This window comes from Arachis hypogaea, chromosome 13 (genome assembly GCF_003086295.3).
Source record: "Arachis hypogaea cultivar Tifrunner chromosome 13, arahy.Tifrunner.gnm2.J5K5, whole genome shotgun sequence".
In the NCBI taxonomy this organism is placed as follows: domain Eukaryota; kingdom Viridiplantae; phylum Streptophyta; class Magnoliopsida; order Fabales; family Fabaceae; genus Arachis; species Arachis hypogaea.
The window spans coordinates 104,516,653-104,529,468 of record NC_092048.1 but is presented as its reverse complement, the minus strand read 5'-3'; positions in this window follow the sequence as shown (position 1 = coordinate 104,529,468).

Genomic DNA, 12,816 nt, shown 5'->3' with positions numbered 1-12,816 from the left:
CAAGGGGATCCACGTTTGAGCAAAAGTTTGACCTCAATCTTTAGCTCAAACGTGGATATCAGCAAAAGGAGGGCAGCTGGTATAAAAAGCTTGAGCCAAAGTTTGCCTCAAACTTTGACTCAAGCTTTTATGATTCTTGGCCCGGTTCACAATGGGTTTCTCTCCAACTCCAAGAGCAATCAACAGAGGCTTTTATCAACCCAATTCCATCAAGAGAAAAGGCCCAATTTAAGGCTTGAAGACCATTTGAAGAAAGTGTATAAATAGCTTAGGATTTAAGTTTTTAGAGAGCTTTTCCGTTTTAGTTTTTACTAAGTGATTTTTGGAGAGCTTTTGGTTTTGAATTGTTTTGAGTTTCTGAGTTTCAGAGTTGGAGAATTGAATTCTCTTCCTCTTAGTTTTCTTGTTTTCAATTTCATTTACAATTTGTCTTGGATCTTGGGTTGGAGAATTGAAGGAATTATGTTTCAATCTCATCCTGAGATCTCTCTGTTTTAATTACTGCATAATTGAATTTCAATTTCTGTTCATTGCCTCTTCTTCTACTCATTCTGCAATTTACTTTTCTTTATTTCTTGCAATTGAATTCTACATTTGGATCTAGGAAGGCATTGAGATCTAGACTCGGTTATCTAGTCTCTTGGGTCCTGAGATCTGGAGTTTTCATTTTAAATTCTCTGCTTAATGTTTTTTTTCAAGTTCATTTACATTTCCGTTTTAGATCCGGTTCAACTCAATTCTTCTTCTACTTTTCAGTTTAGTGCAATTTACTCTTCCTTGTTTAAATTCTGCAAACCCACTTCCCAATTCCCTTTATAATTTAAGTAATTTACATTTCTTGCAATTTAAGATTCAGCCATTTACATTTCTTGCAATCTAAGTTTTTGCAATTTACATTACTTGTTCTTTAAGATTCAGCTTATTTACTTTCTTTGCTCTTTAATTTTCTGCAATCTACCTCTCCCTTTTAATTTCTTACAATTTAGCTTCTGTCAAACACAAACCACTCAAATCAACTCTTGATTCGCTTGACTAAGTCAACCACTAAACTAAAATTGCTCAATCCTTCAATCCCTGTGGGATCGACCTCACTCCCGTGAGTTTTATTACTTGATGCGACCCGGTGCACTTGCCGGTGAGTTTTGTGTTTTTGGAAAATCGTTTTTCCACAAATTTCCCCATCAAGTTTTTGGCGCCGTTGCCGGGAATTGAAATAGATTGACAATGATTAAGTGAAGTGGAGATCTAGATCTAGCATTTTTATTTTTCTCTAACTTTGGACTAACCCACTAACTGTTTGAAATTTTGCTTAAGCCAACTAAACTTCATTCTAGCAATAGATTGAAGTGTTACTGGTGGTGTTTCTTTTGTTTTGTTTGTATGTCAGGTACAGGGAGAGCCACTCCTGTTTTATCTGAAACTGGCCAGAAAACTCTTAGAAGGTTAAGAAGAGCTGTAAGAGGGAAAAATATTGTTGGAGAGGAAGAATCTGAGGAAGAATATCACGAGATGGAAGGAGATCCATCTAATCCAGGAGGAGGGGTTAACAATAACCCACAACAGAGGAGAGTACTGGCCTCTTATACTTTTGCAAATGCAAGACATTGTGGAAGCAGCATTCTCACCCCTAATGTCAATGCAAATAACTTTGAACTAAAGCCACAACTCATCACATTGGTCCAAAACAACTGCTCGTTTGGGGGAGGACCATTGGAGGATCCGAATCAACATTTATCCACTTTCTTGAGAATTTGTGACACAGTTAAAAGAAATGGAGTGCACCCTGACATATACAAGCTGTTGTTATTCCCATTCACCCTCAGGGACAAGGCCACTCAATGGCTAGAAACATTTCCGAAGGAAAACATTAACACATGGGATGATTTGGTGAGCAAGTTTCTTGCCAAGTTTTACCCCCCTCAAAGGATCATCAGGTTGAAGACTGAGGTGCAGACATTCACGAAATTGGATGCTGAAAATCTGTATGAAGCATGGGAGAGATATAAGGCTCTGCTGAGGAAATATCCACCAGAAATGTTCACTGAGTGGGACAAGCTATAGAACTTCTATGAAGGACTCACTCTAAAGGCTCAAGAAGCACTTGATCACTCAGCTGGAGGATCATTGCAACTGATGAAAACTGCAGAAGAAGCTCAAAATCTTATTGACATGGTGGCTAATAATCAGTATTTCTTTGCGCATCAAAGGCAACACCAACCATCACAAAGGAGAGGAGTAATGGAGCTAGAAGGAGTGGACTCAATCTTAGCTCAAAACAAAATGATGCAGCAACAAATTCAACAACAGTTTGAACAAATGGCCAAAAGGATTGATAGCCTTCAAGTAGCAGCTGTGAACACAAGCCAACCATCAACTGTATGGGTGCAGAATGAAGAAAGCCAAGAAGAGCAACAACAGGAGCAAGTACAGTACATGCATAACCAAAACTCTGGACAGAATGAAGTGTATGGTGACACATACAATCCATCCTGGAAGAACCACCCAAACCTCAGATGGGGAGATAATCACAACCAGAACCAACAACCATGGCAGAGGAACTCAAACCAAAACACTTCAAGAAATAACCAAAACCACAACCAGCAGCAAACTAACCAAAACCTTACAGAAAACCTCAAAACAACTACCCCAACCCCAACCATTACCAATCCAATAACCAACCCACCAACCAAAATGCCTACCATCCACCATCCACATCTCACAACCCACCACAAGCATCACCTGAATCTCAAAGACTCACTAACTTGGAAACCTTGATAGACAAAATGTGGAAACACCAGAAAATGACAACCAAGAACCATGAAGCCTCCATGAAGAGCCTAGAGAGGCAGATTGGGCAAATCTCCAAGCAGATTTCTGTTGAGAGACCTTCAAGCTCACTGCCGAGTGACACAATCCCAAATCCTAAGAAAGAATGCAAGGCGATACAATTAAGGAGTGGGAGAACATTGATGAGCAACAATGACACTACAAAGAAGCAAGTAGAGAGCAGCAAAAGACCAATAGAAGATGAAAAGCAAACAAAGGCAGATGAAGCAGGATCGAATTGTGATGCCAAAGAAGAGCACTGAGAAACTCAAAGAGAAGAACAACCAACCACACAGTTCAAAAGAAGTGATTCAGGGACAGCAGCAAGTAGGAAAGAACATCACACCTCCACTGCCATATCCCCAGAGGTTCAACAAAGAGACTAAGGACCAACATTTTCATAAGTTCCTTGAGACTTTCAAAAAGCTGGAGATCAATATTCCCTTGGCTAAAGCACTTGAGCAAATGCCTCTATATGCCAAGTTTTTGAAGGAGCTTATCAACAAGAAAAGAAGTTGGGATGAGAAAGAGACCATACTACTTACTGAGGAATGCAGGGCTTTGATTCAAAAAGGGCTTCCTCCTAAGCTTGAAGACCCCGGGAGCTTCTTGCTGCCTTGCACTGTTGGGGAATTAACTATCACTAAGGCAATGTGCGATCTAGGAGCAAGTATTAGCTTAATTCCCTCCTCTTTGGTGAAAAAGCTGCGTATAAAGGAAGTTAAACCAGTACAGATGTCTCTAGAGCTGGTAGATAAGTCAATGGTATACCCCAGGGGTGTGATTGAAAACCTTCTAGTCAAGGTAGACAAATTCATATACCCTGCAGATTTTGTAGTTCTAGATTCAGATGAGGATGAAAGTGACTCCATCATATTGGGGAGACCTTTCTTAGCCACTGTTAGGGCCATCATAGACGTAGAGCAAGGTGAATTAACTCTTAGAATACATGATGAGAGTGTCACTCTGAGAGTATTACCAGAAACACAGCTCAGTGATGAGAAGAAAGATTATATGGACCTCGGCAAGGAAGACTCACAGTTGAAGGAAGGAAGTAATAAGACAAGTAACAGCAACCTCCCAAGGCAAGAGATTGTGCAGAATGATGCAGAAATTCAAGAGGATGTTGGAGTATTAGCCACCAAGAATAGAAATCTCCAAAGTAAACCTACGGCCAAAGAAGAAAGATCAACAAAAGAAAGGAAGAAGCGCAGAAACAAAACAAAAAAGGGTAGGAAGAACAGAAAAATTCCAACAGAAGGGCTTTCCAAAGGTGATAAAGTGCAATTGATTTATCAACAACTAGGAGCAAGCCAACAGACTGATGATTACTACACTGTCAGTAATATACCCTCATTAGAGCATGCTGAAATTGAACACCAAGGAACAAAGAGGAGGATCACAGTCAGGGGAGACAAGTTGAGGCACTACAATCATCAACCACCATAAAAGAAAGCCCCAGTGTCAAGCTAGTGACAATAAAAGAGCGCTCCATGGGAGGCAACCCATGATTTAAGATTTATGTCATTTTAAATTCAATAAGCTATGATCACCTGAGCATGATTTTTTTCTTTTCATGAACGTACTTAATGAATGCATGCACTGTTTTGAAACATATGCTAAGACTTCTAAAGTTTGGTGTGCCTTCAAGCACACCAAACCAGTGTAACAAACATTTTCATACCATATGCTTAGTTATCCTGATGAAGCATATGACCAAACACTAAGTTTGGTGTTTTTCTTTTCATGAAAATTAAAAATCATGCACCAATGATCATACGCTGTCACTTTCTGAGACTTTTCAATTGAGAAGAAATCATATTCTGTGATGAAGGCATTAATTGTGATTAGCTACTGGCATCTCACACTTACCCCTTAACAAGAGACAAGTTTGGTGTTCATCAAACCTTGATGCACTGATTAAGGGACACAATTGATCCTTCATGAAAAAAAAAAGAGAAAAAGAAAAATTATAATGAAAGCATTTCTTATAAATATTTAACCAAGAGTGACATTGGGATTTCAAGAACACTAGTTGGAGGAAGAAACATTTTTAAACTATATGACCAAACATTAAGTTTGGTGTCCTCCAAGAAAATTCACGGTTAAAATGGATATAAGGAATGAGAGTTCACATAGTTGTTAATAAAGGAAGTATTCTTGCCACGGTTTGATAATGTTGATCTGTGTTGTTTTGTTGTGATGGTTAGGTGGTCAAAGAACACTCAATGAAAGAGACAAGACAAAGGGAGAGCATAGCATGAGGACAAAATTCCATCACATGCCTCAAAAAGTGAATCTGCCCACTTCTTGGAATGATCACGTTGAAAATCATTGAAGAAACAAATTTTGTCCTCATTCACCTTCACATGCACACGTTTGATTCGCATAGTATCCAATTGCATCCCAGCCCTCCATTGTTCATTTAAGTAACTATAACACACCACCTTCAAGCCATGAACATAACCGAAGAGTTGCACACTCCCTGCACTCCAACCATTCAAACTCCATTTCATTTATCACTTTTCATCATATAAGCTCAGCCTCAAACATTTTCCTTCTCAAGAGCAAATCAAAACCTCCAATATTCTTCACAAACCCATTAACCTCTAAGAATATCAACCAATCAAGTGATCATGGCCTCTTCCTCAAGAACCAAACGGAGAAAAGGAAAAGAACCTGAGGTGGAAGAGAATACACCGGAATATGACCGATGGAGATTTAGATCTTGGTACCATCAATTACAACTTCAATGGATGAATGAGAAGAAGATATATTCAGAGGTTCCACTCTTGCTACCAGATGAAGGGTGCCAAGAAATGAAGGACAAGATTAGAAAGAGAAAATGGGAAGAACTTGTCTCACCTATCACTCGGGTCAATGCAAATATCATAAGAGAGTTCTATGCCAACATCCCAAGACTTAACACGGGTGAAGCCCCAACGTACAAGAGCTATGTACGGGGATGGAAGTAGACTTTAGTTCAGATGCCATCAAGAAAGTCTTGGGACTAAAATCAGTCCGCTTTGGTGAACCGGGATACCACCAAAGGGTAAATGGAGATCCGGATTATGATAGAATTTCGAGAGATATTTGTATGGTGAACTCAGAGTGGGAAGGAGATGCCAAAAACAAATACAAGTATCTGAGGAGAGGAAACCTTACCCCGGAAGCAAAGGGATGGTATGAGCTATTGAAAAGATCAATTCTAGGCACAGTAAACACCTCAGAAGTCAACAGGAAAAGAGCTGTTATGTTGTATTGCATCATGGTGGGAGGAGAGGTGAAGGTGCATGAAATCCTTGCAAAGGATATTCAAAAACTGGCAGAGAAAAACTCGGCTGGGTCTTGGTTATACTACCCAAGCACCATTTTGAGGTTGTGTGCAAAAGCTAAAGTGCCAATGGAGGAAGATAACCCAACATGGTTGAACCCGGGCATGCCTATAACCATTGAAAGAATGATGATGGTTACTGAAGCGCAGCAGAGCCGAAGACCACACGGAAGAAGGCAAAGAGAAGAACCAATGGAGGAAGAAGAGTTACAAGAGGAGGAAGAGCCACAAGAGGAAGAGGAACAGCAACACATTCCACCACATAACACTCTGGATATGACTCAGATGCAGGAAGCAATTGGAAGATTATCACAACAGTACATGAGAATTCAAGAAAGGCAAGAGGAATACCATTCACTGTACATGAAAAACCAACAAGAGCAAGAGGAACGACAGCTAAGAATGATGAACAGACAAAGTGAGTTTGAGTCAAAATTCTTCGTGATGCAAGAAGAGCATGCCTTTCAATCTCACGAATCATTTGGAAAGTTGGCACAAATGCAAGCTGAAAATATGAGGGCTCTCAAAGAGTTCACAACCCTCCAAGATGCAAGATATGAAGTCCAAGCTGACTACAACATAAATAGTCAAATCAAAATGAACTATATTGGAGAGCATCTGCACAACATAGATCCAGCATTTCCAACTTTCGATGAATTCTTCAAAGGGAAAAGTGAGATAGAAGTAAGCAAGGCTATGAGACTTAAAGATAGAGTAGAGGAGGCGATGAATAGAGCTGGGTTCTGGCGGGGTCAACAAACAACAGACATGGACACAGAGAACACCAACAACCAAGTGTATGAAAGAAGAAAGAAAAAGCATGACAAATAAAAGGTGGACTTGCTCCTTGTTCATCACTACAAAAAAAAAACATGCATCTTATCTGTTTAAAATAGTCTTTGCATTATGTTTGTTTCCCTTAAAATAAGTAAGCTAGTCTAAGTGTGTGCTTGTATGTTTACTTTCACTTAACAAAAAGCATGCTTTGTCCCATGCATCTTTAATTCAATAAAAGAAATATTTGAATGTGAAGTAAGATAGTTCTCTGTTAGATAGAAGTACAATAAAAGTAAGTGGTGGTATGTATGTGTGATTGTATGATAGCTCACTTTATGTGAATAAGAGAACTAGAATGTCTCCTTCTAAGTAGAAAGTGGCCTACTGTCTATGAATCTCAATCAAATAAAAGTTCTTGGTTAAAAAGAAAAACAAAAAGAGAAAAGAAAAAGCCAAAAAGTGGCAACAGAACAAAAGAAAATAAAAAGAAACAAAGCTAGACACCATTAGTTTGAACCTTAGAATATATGCCTATGGTGTCTTTGTACTAGGATCTGCTTGGATTATTAAGTTCTTTGGAGTGCATCAACACTTGGTGACTTGGGTTAACTAACCCGGGATCATCAGCTGAAAGTCCACTATCAAGAGCAACCTAACTACAAGGCATTTAGTAACCCAAAGAGGTGCTGGGCATCAATGTTTTAAGAAGGAATGTGAGCCAAGTGTCTATAGTGAATAATGTGTCAAGTATAAAGAAAGAAATGAACTTGTTACACATGACACTGAACTAAAGCTTATAGAAAAAAAAATAATAGTCAAGGACAAAGGAATAATGAGAGGTCATAGCAGTGTGTTGCTTGATGCTTGAAGGAGACTTTCTAGGCCTAAAAGTCAATAAGAAGTGAGTGTTTACTTATCCACATAAAACCCCATGAACTACCAATAATACTCTGCTAGCATGAACATCCTCTTCCATTTCATTCTTTCTTCTCAATAATTCTTTTCTTGCTTGGGGACAAGCAAGCTTTAAGTTTGGTGTTGTGATGACAAGTCATCTTAGCCTAGTTTCACTAGTCTTTTTTTACTTATTTTCAATTGATTTATGCACTTTCTTGAGCCTTAAGTAAGCCAATTGGGTAGAATTTCATATTTCCTTTGATTCAATCAACCATGGATGAATTAATGCAAGTTCATGAGATTTTGTGCTATAATTGTCATATATTATGAAAGAAACACAATCTCATGATTTGGAGCATAGCTTTGATTGTTTTGATTGATTGATGATAGGTGAAAAGAGTTTTGAAGAAGATTGAAGAAAGAAGGAATGGCTAGGAGCAAGAGAGAACAAAAAGTTTGAGCCAAAGTTTGCCTCAAACTTTAGCTCAAACTTTTGGAAGAGTTGAAAACACCCTAGAGGAAAAAAGCTTGAGCCAAAGTTTGCCTCAAACTTTAGCTCAAACTTTTGGAAGAATTGAAAACACCCTGGAGAAAAAAGCTTGAGCCAACGTTTGCCTCAAACTTTTTGGCAAACGTTGGCATCACAAAAACAACACCCTGGAGGAGAAAAGCTTGCGCCAACGTTTGCCTCAAGCTTTTTGGCAAACGTTGGTGCCACACTTGCACACCCTGGAGGAAAAAGCTTGAGCCAACGTTTGCCTCAAACATTTTGGCAAACGTTGGCATCACAAAAACAACACCCTGGAGGAGAAAAGCTTGTGCCAACGTTTGCCTCAAGCTTTTTGGCAAACGTTGGTGCCACACATGTACACAAGGGGATCCACGTTTGAGCAAAAGTTTGACCTCAAACTTTAGCTCAAACGTGGATATCAGCAAAAGGAGGGCAGCTGGTATAAAAAGCTTGAGCCAAAGTTTGCCTCAAACTTTGACTCAAGCTTTTATGATTCTTGGCCCGGTTCACAATGGGTTTCTCTCCAACTCCAAGAGCAATCAACAGAGGCTTTTATCAACCCAATTCCATCAAGAGCAAAGGCCCAATTCAAGGCTTGAAGACCATTTGAAGAAAGTGTATAAATAGCTTAGGATTTAAGTTTTTAGAGAGCTTTTCCGTTTTAGTTTTTACTAAGTGATTTTTGGAGAGCTTTTGGTTTTGAATTGTTTTGAGTTTCTGAGTTTCGGAGTAGGAGAATTGAATTCTCTTCCTCTTAGTTTTCTTGTTTTCAATTTCATTTACAATTTGTGTTGGATCTTGGGTTGGAGAATTGAAGGAATTCTGTTTCAATCTCATCCTGAGATCTTTCTGTTTTAATTACTGCATAATTGAATTTCAATTTCTGTTCATTGCCTCTTCTTCTACTCATTTTGCAATTTACTTTTCTTTATTTCTTGCAATTGAATTCTACATTTGGATCTAGGAAGGCATTGAAATCTAGACTCGGTTATCTAGTCTCTTGGGTCCTGAGATCTGGAGTTTTCATTTTAAATTCTCTGCTTAATGTTTTTTTTTTCAAGTTCATTTACATTTCCGTTTTAGATCCGGTTCAACTCAATTCTTCTTCTACTTTTCAGTTTAGTGCAATTTACTCTTCCTTGTTTAAATTCTGCAAACCCACCTCCCAATTCCCTTTATAATTCAAGTAATTTACATTTCTTGCAATTTAAGATTCAGCCATTTACATTTCTTGCAATCTAAGTTTCTGCAATTTACATTACTTGTTCTTTAAGATTCAGCTTATTTACTTTCTTTGCTCTTTAATTTTCTGCAATCTACCCCCTCTCCCTTTTAATTTCATGCAATTTAGCTTCTGTCAAACACAAACCACTCAAATCAACTCTTGATTCGCTTGACTAAGTCAACCACTAAACTAAAATTGCTCAATCCTTCAATCCCTGTGGGATCGACCTCACTCCCGTGAGTTTTATTACTTGATGCGACCCGGTGCACTTGCCGGTGAGTTTTGTGTGTTTGGAATTCGTTTTCCAAAAATACACATTAACCACGACCCAGTCGCCGCCGCCGCCCAGACGCCGCCGCCACCTGTCACCCCTTCCTCCCTCCCCTTCTTTCTTCTTCTTTCTTCATCTCTTCCCACCGCCACTGCCCCCCCTCTGCGAACCACCACCACCACCACCGGCCCTCCGCCACCCACACGCACCCCCCTCCCTTCCTCTATCAATTACCCTAAACCCTATCCCCATTACCCCCTTCTCCACTGCCCCCTCAGCCGCCACCGCACCGCCGTAGCCACCACCCAGCCGCTTTCTTACCCCGTTCTACTCCTCACGACTACCAGGTTCCGATGCATGCCGCCTTTCTGTCCTTCGAATTTATTTTACAATTTTTTTTTCTGTTTCTGTTCATAATTAGGATAGATAGATATGCATGCTGTAGTGGATTTTTAGGTTGTTAGGTAGCTTAGGCTGTAGTTAGTGGATCTAGGTCTGTTTACTTGCACTGTTCATGCTTTTGTTTTATCAAAACTGCAATTCTGCTGTTTCTGTGACCTTGTTCATATGCTGTGATTTCCTGCATTTGCTGTTTGTTACTCTGAATTTTCCTGTTTCTATTAATTATAGGTAACTGCAGCAAGTTTTTTTTAATTCATATGAACTGCCTTGTTTGCTGTTTATTTTCCGGGACAATCCAACTTTAGCCGGAATGCTGCCCAAATTTTTTTGAATTATTTTCATTCATGTTTTGGTTTGGCAATCTGAACTCTGTTGTCCTCTGCTTTACCCAAACCATTTCATGAATGCTTTGGCAGACTTTCTTATCCTCTTTGATTTCCTGGTTTATAAACTGCATCTGTGATATTCTGATTCCAACTCTTGCTTTCTTTATATCTGTTTGAATCAACATCACCCTGTTTTCCTTGTTTGGTTATGAGTCACTATAGTTCCTACCTGTGAATCCTTGTTACATGAAATATTTTCTTTATGCCACTTACCTTAACCCACATTCTACTGCTTTACAAATTTTAATTTACTAACCCCTCTTTCAACTTCTAACCATACTAACCTTTTTAAAATCTCGTTTCTGATTTTTTTCACTTTCCTCTAACTTTCTAACCATGGCATAATGACAATTTTTCTATTTAACTTAAATTCTGATACATTTTGGATTGTAAATTATTCCTTTCCAAATTTTAAACTACTAAACGATCCTTCATGCACATTTACTTGACTCATTTACCTCATTCTAATTCTCCTTTGTCGCTTTGAGTTTTCTTTGTTTAATTGCCTATTTGCTTCCCTATTTTTATCCATATCCTGGTTTCCCATTTTTCAGGATGTCTGCCTCACAAAGGAAAGGAAAAGGCAAGGCTACTGGCAAGCGCAAGAGAGGAGATTTCTCCCAGTCCATCATTGCCCTCATGCATGATTCCTCATGGCGGGAGAAGAACTTTACACAGCAGGAAAATACTGACCAGCTGCTCCCTGCAAATGATTCAATAAAATTTGTAAACCGGTACTGTGAGCTGAAGTATCCGGCATTTGCAAACTCCAGGAATCTATACCTGGAGAGAACTCTGAAGATTCCAGAAGCACTCCAGCAGTACACCACTGAGCAAATCAAGCAAAGCGGCTGGTTCTTTCTGGAGAGAACACTGACAGAGGTCAATGCATCTTGAGTCCAGGAATTCTACTGCAACTTCTACGTCGCCACCCTAGATGCAGTAAACCTGAGAGGAAAACAAATTCTGGTCACTGAAGAGGCCATAGAGGACATTCTCCAGCTCCCAGCCAAGTCGGATCAGCCTGATAGTTATTCAAAGGCTGAGGAGGACATGCGCCTGATGCAGTTTGATTGGGATGCTGTAAAGGCACGGATAGCTCTCGACCCGACTGTTCCTTGGGAGATGGGTCAGGACACCACCATGACTAGAGGGATCAAGAGGGCGTACTTAAATGATGAGGCTCGGTTATGGTACCAAATCTTGAGCAATTATGTCATGCCGAGTACTCATGAGACGGAGATCCCAGCTGCTATGATCACCCTCCTATGGTGTGTGCTGGAGGGTAAGGACCTTTATCTACCACGCTTTATCTGGCATTATATGGCCAGGGTCCACGTCCGAGGCACCCTCCCTTTTCCGTACCTGGTTACGCAACTAGGCCGTCGAGCTGACGTGCCATGGGAGGATGCCGATGAGAGACCACCAGCGGCGGACTGCAGAAAGATCATTCCTCACAGCAAAAACTTCCTAGCTTTGGGCTACAGACCACCACCCTTCATTGCTACTGATGAGACAGCCCCACCGTCTGCTGGACCCTCTTCATCCACGGCTGCCCCTGCTGCCACCACTGCACTTCCACCGGCCTCTGAGCCCATATACCGCCTTGTGCACCACCTATTCCAACAGCTTGATCAGATGGAGCACCGTAACCCGCGCCGGTTTAAGAGATTGGAGCGTCGCAGCCAGCGACGCTATTCGCATCTGAAGCTGATGATCCGACAGGGTGGTGACATCCCCTCCGAGCCCGACACACCATCTGAGCCATCAGAGGAGGAGGAGGATGAGCCCGAGGAGGAGACTCATTTCCAGGAGGAGACCCATCAACAGGCAGCCACAGAGCAGGCTGCCCCGCATCAGGAGGTTACGCATCAGATCGAGGCTACAGATCCGGAGATCCCAATCCAGTCAGCACCGCCTCTATAGCAGCCAGACCCTCAGCCCACCACCACCACAGAGCCTCCAGCTACCATCCCTACCAGTGATGACACCCCTTCACACCCGGCTTGACTGAGCATCAGGGCCGATGCTTCATTTTAAGTGTGGGGAGGTCGCCATCTCTGCGTTTTATTTTGGTGAACCACTACATCTCTTTTTCTTTTTTTTGGATATTTTTTTGTATTTTTCTTTTTTTTCTGAGTACTTATACATTGCTGCTTTTATGTATTTTTACTCTATTTTTGCATT